Raw genomic sequence first — 10,462 nt, 5'->3', positions numbered from 1 at the left:
CAGAGTTTTGTTTTGTTCTATTGTTTTATTTACAGCTGTAAGGCTGTGTTTCTCTGTCTGCAGGCTGGGCACCAGAAGTGGGCCTCAGCATCTCCCAAGCATAAATTCTTGGACCAATAACAGTTCCTTACATATGTCGTACATGTATGGAGGTGGAATCTGGTTAAGAAGTGAATCCGTCACTCCTTAAAATCCATCACAGTTGAAAGGGAGGAAAGGAAAGGAGAGGGAGTCAGACAGAATGACCATCAGAGTCTGAGGGAAAGAAGAGAAAGAACTGAAAGGAAGGAGGCGAAAGGAATGGATGGACTGAGGTGAAGGAAAAGCCTATGTCCAGCTTCTCTTTGAAGACTTCCATCAAGACGGAGCCCACCATCTTTCCTCTTGGTAATTGGGCTCTCTTGTTCAACTGCTCTTACTGCCAAGAAGTCTATGTACACACTATGCCTTTAATGCATATTCAAAGCACATTTTGCCCCTCAAAGAATTCTGGGCACTGTAGTATGTTAACGCTTGTTCAAAATTGTAACTGTGAGGAGTGAATTTCAGGGGGCCATAATTCTTTGAGGGAAAGAATGCACTTTGAATGGATGTAGCAGCATTGATCATGTCTTTACCACCTGCTGTGTGACAGACCTTCGGATATTGGAAAAGTGTGACCATGCTCCTCCTCAGATGTCTCTTCTCCAGGCTAGGTATGCCAAGTTCCTTCAACTGTTCCTCAAAGAATATTGCTTTTTTTTACATACCCCTGACCATTTTCATTGCTCTCCTCTGAACACATTCCAATTTTTCTATAACCTTCTCAATGTGTGGTACCTGGAACTGGAAACACTTGAGATGAGGTCTGACTAGTCTTCAGTCAGTGGCCCTGCAATAGACTTGGAAACTAAGGTTCTATTAAGGCATCAAATTAACATTAGCCTTTTTTTGCAGCCATATCACACTATTGCCCAGGGGTGCCAACTTGACTAAAATATTGTGGAGGCCAAAGCCCCCACGGCCTCAAGGAGTTAGTTCCTGCAGTTTATGACTGGCTGCAATCCTGAGATGGTTTTTCCGTGATATACTACTGCCATACCAGGTATCTGTCCACCTCCCCCATTTTATACATGTACATTGGGATTTCCCCCGTAATGCCAGTCCTCTTTCTATGATTTTGTGGGGCCCAAGAAGGATTTGGTGGGCTGAAAGAGAGATGATAATCTCATGCTTGTATATTTTCTACAAGTAAATAGGTGTGCATTAACAAATGGCTGTCCCCAACCCCAACAAGGAATCCCTATTTGCTTCCAAACAAATACCCACCCAATTCTACAGGTCTGGGATGATCACGGGGGAAGTACAATCCTAATGCTCACCTGCATTTGCATTGGTGATGTGGTGGCGTCAGGGCTGAGCTATCTGAGGTGAGCTAGGAACTGGGAAGCAGGAGTAAACCAAAAACAAAGGATAGACCAGGAGAAAGGCCCAAGTTGGGACTGACAAATATCCAAGGATGCAGCACTCAGGAAGACCTTGAGCAAGGCTCAACTGGAAAAAGAATCCCTTTTGTACTCCTTCCCACCAAGAAGGAGCCAATGCAGGGGCGGAGGAAGGGGTGTGTGGTGGGGGCTGACCGCCTCAGGTGTCTTTGCTGAGGGGGGTGACATCTGGCAGTCGCAGGCGGGCGGTGTGCCAAATGTTCGCCATTGGTGGCTCGCTCTGCCCCCGTGGGCAGCTCGCTCCACCCCTGGCTGCAGGGCTGCACACCATTCCGTGCGCCCAAGCGGCTATCCCACACCTGGGAGGGCACCCTCCACACTCCACACCCCTTGGGAGCGTGCCCACCCTGGGAGCACGGGCATATGCTCCGCCGCTGAGCCAGTGGTCAGCCCGGGTGGACAGAATCAGTCAGGAGAAGCTGCCAGCTGCAGTTCAGTCGTTCATCATGAATGGCAGCTGCAAACAGATCTAGCAGCGGAAAGCTGCTTATATGCATTGGTTTCTCTTCCTGGCTCACACAGCAACCCTCACATCTATTTCACATTCTTGTAGGACATTTCCTAATGGTTTTTTAAATTAATGGGGCAAATATATTCCCCAAATGCTTTCTTGGGGTGTTGCATTATATCTCTTGAGCTCTCACACACAAACATTCACACACACGTACAAACTGCAGGCAATATCATTTAATTTGAATTTAGATTCTGCCCTAAACAAAGAGTTATGTGGCCTGCATTTTTTTACTTTTTTTTACTGCCATATCATGATTTACTAACTCCATTTTGGGGGTTAAAGGGAGCATGACCTTGCTCCGTATTAATATTTAAAGATTACCTTGTGCATGAAATCAGATGCTGACACAAGTCTCACAGGACTGGTGAGCTTTCTAATCTTTTGAAAGAAGCGCTGCCACATTGCAAATATGTCTTGCAAAATATTCAAGCTACAGGATATAACAAAATGTTAAGCCAGCAGGAAGCATGTCGTGAAAATTTCAATCTGTACAAGCAGTTTGGCAATAATCTATTTTTAAGTGAATTGCAATACCATGAAGGACATTGCTTAACATCGTAGCAAAGGCCAACAGCTTAATCTGAGAGACTGCAGCAAGGAGAATAATTCTCCTAGTCAGTCATAAATGCATTTAGTGCCCTTTTCAAGGTAATAAACAGAATCGACTCTTTTGAAAAGGGGAAAGGGGGGCAGGGTGGAAATCATCCCAAATTTTACATATAGTTTGTGCAACAATTTTGCACTTTGGGGCTGGGGGGAATCAACCTTGAAATGTTTTGAAATTACAGCTGGTCACCCTGAAGCAATAACTGGTGACAATGTTTATATAGATTACAAACACACACATATACTGTACCCACATACAATTTGTGTGTGTGTGTTTGTGTAATTATAAGAACTAGCGAGAATAAGGAAGGGAAATCTCCATCTCCTTTCAACTTTTCTCAGTAGTCAAAATGTCAGTAGTCAATATGTCCTTTGTCATCTCGAGGAACTATTGTAAAATCAAGGGATAGGCAACCTGTGGTTTTTTTTCAGATCTTGTTGGAATCCAACTCACCTTAGCACCTGCCAATATGACCAATGACCAGGGCTGATGGTCATTGTTATTGGTGTCTGTCTTGGGATACAATGGAGTGCGCCTCTGGGGATGAAGTCAAATCACTGCACCAGCAGCACCAAAGTGACCTCTATGGGGCACAAGCCTGGGCAATGTGTATGGACATCCTGGGCTGTCCAGACAATGACCTTCTCCCCTCTCAGCCTCACTGATGTGGTCCAAAGGAAAGCAGAACAATATGTTTGGCACCAACTTGGCTGCAGGAGTTGATGGAAGGAGGCATGCAAGATGCCATCCAACCATTTTAGGGACGTCAGGTTTGTGTAGGGTTTACTCCTTAGCCTTTTCTTCTCCCAAAGATATCCCACAAGACAGCAGGAGTTTAGGATCCAAGTTTTCCTACCTTCCCAGGTTGACAAGCCCCATTTGCGCCTCACTTCCCTCTACGGCATGTGCAGAAGCTGAGTGCAGAGTGAGGATTAAAGGTGGACAAACTACCTCAGAAGGAGCATGACTTGTCCCTCACCAGAGTTACCACTGCTCCCCTAATAACCCACACTTCCCAATGGTCGTTGTAGTCCTATAACATTTGGAGGGTCACAGGATGCCCTCCTTGACAGGGTGTGCAATGAGATATGACCAGAGAGCAAATGTTAGCATCCTGAAAAAGAATCAGCTGTAACCAATGAAAGCAACAAAACTGATGGTGGTGAAGACGATGACGATGATGATATATGTGTGTGTGTGTGTGCGAAAGAAGGAGAGAAGTGGGTGTGGAGGCTCTTGACACTTTTTCATAAATTCTAGGCCAGAAGTCAGCAAACTTTTTCAGCAGGGGGCTGGTCCACTGTCCCTCAGACCTTGTGGGGGGCGGCGGACTATATTATGAAAAAAATAAGTGAACAAATTCCTATGCCCCACAAATAACCCAGAGATGCATTTTAAATAAAAGCACACATTCTACTCATGTAAAAACACGCTGATTCCTGGACAGTCTGCGGGCTGGATTTAGAAGGCGATTGGGCCGGATCTAGCCCCCGGGCCTTAGTTTGCCTACCCATGTTCTAGGCCTTTTTGTAGCGTAGACCAAACCTTGGATGCTCAGATGTTATTGGACTACAACCCCCATCATCCCTAGCTAGCAGGACCAGTGGTCAGGGATGATGGAAGTTGCAGTCCAATAATACCTGGGGACCCGAGGCTGAGAAAGTACTGGTGTAGACCAACAAATATTCTTTCCACGTTAATCAAAATATGTCAGTGCATTTCTACAGTTTTTCTCAAAAGCATATGTTGGTTTGCTGAGAACTCTCAAGGTCAATTTGATCCCTTTTAATCTCATACTAGCATCAACCCCCTCAAACAATTAGTGACTGCATAAGAGAGCAAGGTCATGCTTATCTTCCAAGACAACATCCTTGAAGATGGTCCGGAAAAACCAGCTGATACAGAATATCGCTGGTGCCCAACTATTGATGGGCACCATGATTTTATTTTACTTCATTTATTTGACAACATATATATACAACTTGATTGTGAGAAAACCTCCCAGCGGTTCACAAAAATATAAAATAAAACATTGAAATTCTCAATTAGCAGCAGGTGTTTAAAAACATTCACAGATTAAAATCAACAATAAGCTAAATACAGAAAATCACACACACGCACACACACCATGCAGCTTCTGTGTGTCTGGAAACTAAACAAACAAAACAAAAATGTATTGTAACAGGCACTAAAAAGAACACAGTGAAGATAGGTGATTGGTTTCAATAGGAAGGGATTATATTACAGTGGTACCTCGGGTTACATATGCTTCAGGTTACATACGCTTCAGGTTACAGACTCCGCTAACTCAGAAATAGTACCTCGGGTTAAGAACTTTGCTTCAGGATGAGAACAGAAATCGTGCTCCGGCGATGCGGCAGCAGCAGGAGGCCCCATTAGCTAAAGTGGTGCTTCAGGTTAAGAACAGTTTCAGGTTAAGAACGGACCTCCGGAACGAATTAAGTACTTAACACGAGGTACCACTGTATACCAATTTTTAAACAACTGTATTTGGTTACCTGTTTGTTTCTGTCCTCAGTTCAAGGGGTTATCCTAAATGATGTTTGGCATTATCCTAAATGGCTCTTAATTATCTCAAGGAGTACCTTCTCTCACATTCCCCGCCTTGCTTTGCCCACTAAAAACTGCCAAAGAAGTCGCTCCTATTTTTTATGCCAATTGTTTGTTTTAATTTTAAAAGTGGCTAGCGAAACAGATTAAAGAACTGTTCAAATATCTTTAAAAGGCCAATGCTCCAGATACTTTGGAGTGCATCTCCCGTCACCCTTGCCCATTGGCTGTGCTAGCTAGGGCTGATGAGAGCTGTCATTCAAAACAACTAGTTGTGGAAGGCTGGAGTAGATGATGCTGAGCCAGGGGTCTGACCTGGTATAAGGAAGCACACCCTATGCTCCTAACCACACAGCTGCAAACTGCATAGGAACCTAGAAAGAACCCTTATAGCAGATCACAGTATGCATCCATCTAGGCCAGAAATGCAACAGCCCTCCACCATCTCAGTCAGAGGTTTTTTTTCTATGACTGCTATCAAATACTTTTAAGTGGAGATGTCAGAATAGAAGTTGGAACCTTCTGCATTCAATGCATGGGCAGTGCACTCTGGGACTTCCCTGCCTCTTGGTCCAGCGGTTCTTGCAACCAATCCTGCATGTATTTTATACCACATTGGCTTTTAGGATGAGGTCGCCAGTGCAGCATGACTCTCAGATAACACGGAGCTATTTAGTGAAAGGAACTCACGTAGCCGAAACATTTTGCAATATCATACAATATTCATATTTGGGAGAGTTCTGATAATATAAATGGAATTGAACTACGTGATAAGGTTTCTGGTCTGCTGGATTCACTTCCTGATGTCTTTTCTCCTATTCATATTTCTAAACTTTTTTTGGGGGGGGGGAGAAATCCCATCAAATTCTCTTTAAATACCCTTATTGCTGGTTTGATGCTCGCAACCAAGAGTGATCACAATTTGTTAAGATAAATATATACTAGATCATGAATGTTTCATGAATCAGGCTTGGAAAATAAAGGATAACATCTTTTTATATATATGAAAGGAAAGTGAGCCTCTTTTCCATAGTGAAATTATTTTGCTGGGGAGAAGAATGAATGCTATTTCGGATGCTTAGGACACCTGATGTACCATTCTAGATGAATTCAGATCATTTAGGAAAATGCTACAAGGTACTTTAGCTTATGACTCTCATCTGTTAACGCACGGCTGTTTAAAGTAATAAAAAGCTAATTACAGAGTGGAAGGATTTTGGTAACTAAATTAACGTAGATTTATCCCTCTAAACAAAAGCCCTTGCTTGAATATTACTATTGCATTGTGTTTCCTTGCTGATGTAAATGTGTATGGGTGACACCACCAGATGGCAGCCTTGGGTACAATCTTCCAACTAGTGACACCCCCCCCCAACTTAGTCTGTAGCAAATGCTCATATTTTGCAAATATAAGTTTATTTTGGGCATGCTTGTTTCTGAATAAATATTGGGGACCATGTGTACTGTCAGCTCTGCATTTTTAGCTTTACTTGGGGATAATTTTTTTCTTCTGACAGTGCTTTTCATGAAAACAAATTGGGAAACAGATATGGAGCTAGACTGAAATTCCCTTCAAGTTGTGTGGGCCATTCTGTTATTTGATTATGATAGAGGTGAGAAAATATACTTTTGAAATCCTCCAAGGCAACTCACTAAATATATGATAGGAATCAGCAACTGGTAGCCTCAGGGTCAAAACTGTACATCTGCAGACACACATCTTCCCTCATTCATTCATTTATAAAAATGTTTCTATACTGCCATCTCATGTAAAATATCAAGGCCTCTCATGTAAAATATACAATAAAAAGCAGCTCAAAATATTATTTAAAATGACTGGCTAGTCAAGAACATTTTAACAGCTGCACAGTCTTGCTGCATAAAAAAAGTTTTCAGGACACACCTGGAAGTCAATAGTGAGGACCGTCTCTCTGCGGGAAGTGGATTCCACAACATGGGAATGGTGACATTGTATATATCAGGGATGAGGGAATAAATCTGATTGAGGTCATATTGATTAGTGAACCTAAACTAATTTGCACTTTCTGAAATGATGTGAGAGCTGAATCAACAGGCTTCCTTCAAAATTCACACTTCTCTGAATTTTTCAGTGTGGTTCTCCTGCAAAGAAATGTAGACAAAATTGCATATAACGAGATGAGGTAGCCAAATAAATAAGTAAAGGCATGTATTGGTAGAAATAACACACAAAAATTGCTTTGCAAAAATGTGTGTGTTGGGCAAAAATATAGATAAACGTGCCTTTTAAAAAGAAAATCTCATTAAAATGCTTATGAATTTTTTTGAGGACGTTTTAAAAAATCAAAATCAAAATTGCAAACTGGTTGGCTTGGGTCTCGCCCTCCGGAGCAGGAGAAAACAAGCTTGCTTCATCTTCCATGTGGCTGCCCTTTAGATATTTGAAAATGGCGACTTCCGGGGTGGCGCCATCGGCAATGGCGGACTCCCTCTGATCTGGAGGGACTAGCTCCACGCGAAACGGGTCTTTTCCGCTACGGCGAAGCGGGGACCCTTTCAAAAATCACAGGCGGATGAAGCCTGTGACCATGGGACTCGGCGGGCACCTTTAGCGCCCCCCCAACCCGCAAAAGAACCCACTAACGGGCTCCGGAGCGAAGAGGGGGAAGTGGCGCGGTGCTGAGAGTCAACTGCTTCTTCCGTGGAGTGAAGCCACACAGCCGTTGCCGGAGAGCGCTGCCTTTTTCCTGGGACAATTTGGCTTCTAAAATAATCACCCGTGAGTACTTAAATTTCGGACAATTGGACTTTAAATAAGGACTTGCGAGCAGAAAGGAAAATGGGACTTAAAAGTTTACCTCAATTTGGCACTGAAACGGGAAGGTCTAAACAGGAAGTCAGCCTTCTGTTTCTTTGTAGATAGATTAAAGCAAAGACATGGCAAACTAGAGCTCAGAAAATTGCTTGTAAAAGATTAACTTTCATCATTTAAAATTGTTGAACCCCCCCTTCGGAAGCAGGAGAAGAGGGGGGATTTTTTCGGACTGTTTAAACCGGCAGAAGTGAGTGTAAAGTAAAGTAACTTTCCACCGTCCTGATCCTGGAGCGGGGTGTCAGGACTGACGTTTTTTGAAGCTCATTGACCAGAGACAAACGTTTTTGACAGATAGCTATAAGAAGAGAAACATTGATTCCATTGTTCCCCTTCGCATTTTAAAGGAACAAATATTGACAAAATATCTGAAAAAGGAAACTTTGTTGTTAGACTTGTCTTTAAAAGAAAGAACAAATAGAAGTTTTCCCCCTAGAGGGAGACTGTGAAACTATAACCAACTCCGGGGAGCTTGCAGCTGTTACAGATTACAATCGTGGGAATAGACTTCTGACCTTGCAGGACAATGTATTCAGAAGCTCTGTTGCATGCTTTCTGTAAAACAAATGCCCTACTGGAACAGCTACATGAGAAGACGCACTTGATGACTGATGCGATCAGAAATTTTGAACAGGCAGTGGGAAATTATACGGAGCCCACCCAGGAATTAAATCAGGAGTGTGCCCTGACAGAACAGATGAGGGAAGAGGATGTTGCTGAATCTTGGGCGCCAGAGATGAAGGGAGCTGTGGCCCAGCAGGAACATGAGCTTTTGGACTTGACAAATGAACTTGGAAAAAGCCTGATTTGGAAAGATAAAGTTTGGTTTGGTTTGGAAATGGGGGGTTGGATAGACCCCCCTATGCAGGGATGTTTGGACCTTTCAAGTCTGGCAATGGGCCATGAGATGTTTGGGGTTGTGGGGGCTCTTAATTTTGGAGGGATTTTGAAACATGTTCTTAAATACCACATGGAGTTTAGTGTGGACTATGGAAAAGGGGCTGATTTGTCGAGAAGGGTCAAGAACATTGTTAAGCTGGAGTTCCCACGAGTGAAAGGAGCAGGAGACAAAGGAAAATACAGTTATAAATATGAAGAAGAGCTGCGGAAGGGACATGGAAGAGACTTAAGGGCCTCGGATACAAGGTTACCAGGTTAATGCGCTAGATCGATGGGATAATAAGGACTGACAAAACCTGGGACCAGGAGGAAGGGACGCTGGATGAAGACTGGATTGTTTTTATTTCTTTTTTTTTACTACTAGGATTGTTTTATAAAATTGATGAATGTTAGAAAAATGTTGGAACGAAATTACTTGGCTTTAGCAAAAATGTTTAAAGAATTATGTAAGAATATTATGGTTATGAGAAGTTAGTAAAAAAAAGATTTAAGTTTTAAGCTTTAAGGTTCTTTATAGTAAGATAAGATTAAAATAGATTAAGGTAATGTAATGACAGAATATTATGAAATATGGAAAGGATTTGCTGCGACAATTAACAACTAGGATACAAAAAAAGGGAGGAGGAGGAGGTCAAAGAAAGAAGGTAATGGCAGTTGAGGATTTGAGAATGATGGATTTGTTTTTGAGTGTTTGTGGTGTATTTTTGTTTTTTGAATTTGTATTGTTTGATGTGGTTTGTTTTTTCTTTGTTTTTTTCTTTTTTTCTGCTTTGTTCTCTTTTGTAATTCTAAAAATTTTCAATAAATATCATTTTTAAAAAAGAAAGAAAATGGCTACCATATCTCCTCTCAGTCTCCTCTTTTCCAGGCTAAATGTACCCAACTCCCTCAATGTTCTCTTTGTGTGAGATTCATCGAAGGTGTTAGGACTTACCTTCCATGCCGGCCTAATGGCAGGTTGGAAAGGGTCGTTCTTCCTTCAGGGCAATCAATTCTAGTACAGAACTACATTTCCTTGGACCCAGTTAAAACAGTTAGCCCTCTGTAGTTTAGTTCTCAGAGCTTCGTTTGTGTAAACAGGATATACCGAGTCCATTGTGGACAGTAGCTGAGGTTGACTTGCATATAAAGCTCAAAATCGCTTGGGACCCAAATATCTCAAAGGGCACTTCCCCCAGTATCAACCATCTTGAACCCAATGAATGGCAAATGAGGCCTTGTTGAAAGTGCTGCCAGTGGGGCTGCTCTCTGACTGGTCCTTTGTTTAGTGGCTGTTCCCCATTTGTTGAATGACCCCCATGGTGATATGCCCATCTCCCTGCTTACCAACGTTACCCAGGCATGTGGTGTCCGAACGCTAGTGTTCCTGACAACCCAAAAACCACTGGTTGCGTGAATGCTTTAAAGCTGGGTTTTTTTAGTACCTGCTTTTAGAATGCTTTTCAAAATGATTTTAGTATTGCTGTGTTGGCTAGCCCTGGGTTCCTTCGGGAAGAAGGGTTGGGATATAAGTTGAATAAATTATAATAATTATA

Source organism: Podarcis pityusensis (genome assembly GCF_964106645.2).
Source record: "Podarcis pityusensis genome assembly, chromosome: 6".
Taxonomy (NCBI): Eukaryota; Metazoa; Chordata; class Lepidosauria; order Squamata; family Lacertidae; genus Podarcis; species Podarcis pityusensis.
Note: the sequence above shows the minus strand (reverse complement) of the source record.